The following is a 4053-nucleotide window of genomic DNA, read 5'->3' as shown; positions in this document are numbered from 1 at the left end:
GGAGCGGAAGCAGCAGCAGCAGGATTTCTAACGAAACGCCCCTGTGACCCGCTCTGTCTGCAGCGGGAAGTCAGTGCCCGGGGGCTCCTCCCTCTCCCYGGCCTTGGGGCTAGCAGGGGGCTCTTTGTGGGAGCCTTGGGACCCCCCGAGTGGRTGGCTTTCCAGCATCACGTACGCAGCCTGCCTCCTGCCTTTAGGGGCTGCAACGCGCGCCAGCGGCTGAGTTTGCAGCGATCGCAGGAAGACGGCATACGCGGCCGAGCACAGCAGGGGAAGGGCGGGGAGGGCGCAGAGCACAGAGGAGAATTCCCTTCCTGCTGTGCAAAGTCTGTCCTCCCTCCTCCTCCCTCCCTGTCCTCCCCCCTTCCCTCATATTTTGGTATCTCCACATCTGTGCAGAATTTCAGGCACTTGTGGCTCCCAGGAGATAGCGTCATTTTTGTGTTAAAGATGCTTATTGAATTTGACAAATGATGATTTATGACAGGGCAACCCGCACGGGTGCAGTGAGGAATCTTGGCTCCTTGTCACGAACTGGGAATCTTTTTCATTCCCGTCTCAGCTCCTCGCTTGCCTCTCATTGGAGCTCCGAGCAGATCAGACTCGACAGATGGGGGGAATGTATTTCTTATCAGAGGGAAAGGAAGAGTCTAAGGCAGAAACGAAGAGAGCAGAGTGAGGAGTTCATCTTCCACTGTTCCTCCCTTTAACCCACAACCACACCTCCAAGACTCAGTAGGACCTTTAGAATAAATAAATTAGCTTTAACTGTCTTGGTAGCCTGACTCTGAGTAGAGCTTCACTGAATTTTCTGCACTGTCATGACAGTGCAAATTCAGTGTTCATGCCCCATTTGCTCTCCTCTGGGCCGAGTGGGGTCTGGATCCTCTGGATGCAGATGTGCAGCAGCCCCTCCCTGCKTCCTTCTCCTCTGGCTAGCCCATTTCCCCGTGCGTCTTGGTCAGTCCGGCAGCATCCTCGCTGTTTTGGTCCTGGAGCCTGCATGCAGCTCTGCCTTTGCGCTTCAGCCCTCGCCACGGATGTGGAGGCGGCTGGGCAAAGCCACCCGGGCCTGGCAGGACTCGGAAGCTTAGGCTTTGTGCAGCACYGTGCAGCCTTGGCTATGCCACTTCCAGGGCTGGTTCGGGTCTTTGGATGTCTTTGCCGCTTTGGCGAAGYGCGGAGCCCAGCCTGATAAACCGAGGGGGCACAGGCCAGCCCCACACAGAAACAGCTGATGGGGTTGTCTCAGGACCACAATCAAGGAACCAGGAGTACAGGGGACTACACAGCAAAGACACCCGAGAGCTTTCACACAAATCGTGCTGGATCCAGCAGGGCTGCATGACGCCTGACTTCGCACTGAGCTGGCCAGGCTCCTTGTGAGCCGGGCAGGTGCTGGGAAGGTCTGTCAGCTCAAATACTGTACAGGAGCGCAGAGGCAGCTCATGTCTGGCATTGAGCCCAACCTAATAACCCCCCCAAACCCGGCGTGCTGGGAAGCACAATGTGGAGGCACTCGAGTGGTCCTGCTGGGAACCGGCCCGGGTCCAGCAGGGCTGACGCGAAGCCGGAGCCAATAATCCCGGCTGGACTCAGCTGGGCTTGTGCGTAACGGCTGGGTGTCCCGCACCGCATTCCCAGGACATCCCACGGACTCCACAGAAACAGGGCTTTCCACTGGCTGAGACGTATCCCGGCCCCGTTATCCTGGATCGTGGAAACATGACAGTAATGTCTTGGGGAGGCTCAGAGAGGAGAGACAGCACACGCACCGAACCCTCTGGTGACAGCAGTGTGTGAGAGGCGGGAGGGTGGGAAGGTCCGGGGGGAGACGCCTTTGGCAGGGACACGCATGGTGCAGAGGAGGCTGGGCTGCAGATGGCCGCTCCAGATGGAAGCCGTTAGCCGGGAATGTCTGTGATGTGGTCTGGAGCAGTGTAAACAAGAGCCATGAATTATCCCGCACCTTGTAAGCAGGGCTGGAGAGGATCCCCTGCAATCCTTTCTTTCCCTCCCTCGTTTTCTACCTCCCTCCTTCCTTTCACCTCCTCTCTCTTGCTTCCCCCTATTACTGTAGACATTTCCTCAYTTCCATGTGTGGTTAAGTAAGGCGATGCTCCCTTCAGTCCTCCTCCTTTAACTCGTGCTGTTACCCATTGAGGAAGGGGAAGGCTAGAGCTGGATAGGGGCCAAGGGCTCGCATACCATCTCTGAGCTAAATCTGTCCTAGGGTGAGTGAAAACAGCTCACTGGCCTGCTGGGTACATCCAGCTCCCCAGGCACTCCTGCCAGCAGCAAGTCCCTCCCAGTAGCCTTGCCAGCAGTGCTGACTGGTCCCTTTGCCTCTGTTACTGTCCCGTGGGCTCCGGTGGGTCCCTAGGAAAGGGAACATCAGCAGCCTGCCAAAGGTCTAAAAGTACTCAGTATTCTGTTATAGTCTAAAACACAGTTTACAACAGTGCTGATCAAGCATCCTGTCTTTTCCTTCTAGCTCCGGAATACTGTTGTACCTCTCAGGCTGTCTGAATATAAAGATCAAGGGAAGGGGTTGAGGAGAGAGTGGTCAGGCAAAAATCTCCTTTATGTGGCAAGTGACCATACTAAATGTTCCTCCCCAATAACTGCTTCTTCTCCAGACAGCAAAATCAAACCATGTGTTTATGTTTATATATCCCAGCAATTCCAATTAGAAGCTCTAGAAACTATAAATACTGGGATCTCTTCACCCACTGTTGAAATGTAGCTATTTCTGGCAAGGAAGAAGGAAGCTATTTAATAGAGCATAGCAACGCTATGCAACATTTGAAGTAGCGGGATGCTTTATCCAGCCATGTATGATATGGAAAACTTAGGAAGGYAAAATGAAATTGGTTGAATTGCTATATGAATTAACACTGAGTCTCAAACAGGGCTATGAGTTCTTTCAGAAGCAGGAAWGGACTGAATTTCAATTTTTGTACCAGAGGTGGGTCTTCTAGCTACACCATGTGCCCAACACAGCACTGCCTTGTGGGATCGATCCCTCCTCACCACTTACGGAGCTCTTAACACCCCATCTTGTAACACCTATTAACCTTGAAGTCCCTCCCCTGAGAAAACTATCATCCACTTGACATCTCTGTGTCTGAGCTCTGATGAGATCACTGTTCAGGGCTAGATAGCTGAAGAGCAAATGTCATGAGTGTCTGAATTTCTAACTCCGTAGGAGCAAATTATGAGTTGTCCCATTTTAGCCAGCTGAATGCAGCTCTCTAATGCCTCTGAATACTGGGGTTGCAACCACTGCGCCAGTCTTCATTGTAGGGGTGGATGTCATCTCCCCAGGGTGTCAGATGGGGCATCGTGGGCTCCCTGTGGCAACACATGTCCCAGGAAGCTGCAAAGCTTGGTGGCAAAATGGCTTTTGACGGAATCTAATATGGATGGCAGTACCTCCGAAAGCAGATGTCAGGAGGAATAAGCCCTGGCCAGCCAGACTGCTGCATGATTTAGACAGCAGCCTAATGGCTCTTCCTTACCACCTCCAGGAGAGTGTCTCTGCTAATAGGGCTTCTTCCTGTCAACAGCCCTTCTCAGTTTCTTGAACAGTAATGAAGCAAAACTGCTTTGGGGAAAAAAATGTAGACAAGAATGGGCAACACTCCAGACCTTTCCCAGGATTCTTGTGAGCACATTTAGAAGGTCGGACATTTATACCAGAAGGCCATGGGGTAATGCAGAACATGATTCTTGCAGAAATTGCAGAGCCTAGTCTTTATTAGTGGGGTTGCTCTGTACCYGCGGTGAATCCCTGTCCTATTGCAGAGTGGAAGAGTCAGAAGCAATATTGTTACAATTCTAGTGAAYCTTGTGATTTCAATTACCACGCACCATTTTATGCTAGAGATGAGGCTGGCCTATTTGTTGGGTCTGGGCTGTAAAATGATCTTTATGATTTACTGATCGCTAACAGTATTTGCCTGGAAAGGTAGTAGAAGTCAGATATGAGAAATACAGTATACAGTTAAAACAGATAGAAGTTTCCAGTTTTAGGGTCAGTCCACCTGGATT

Source organism: Rhea americana, unplaced genomic scaffold (genome assembly GCF_003343005.1).
Source record: "Rhea americana isolate MKP2758 unplaced genomic scaffold, rheAme1 scaffold_18, whole genome shotgun sequence".
Taxonomy (NCBI): domain Eukaryota; kingdom Metazoa; phylum Chordata; class Aves; order Rheiformes; family Rheidae; genus Rhea; species Rhea americana.
This window is presented reverse-complemented; position numbering follows the sequence as displayed.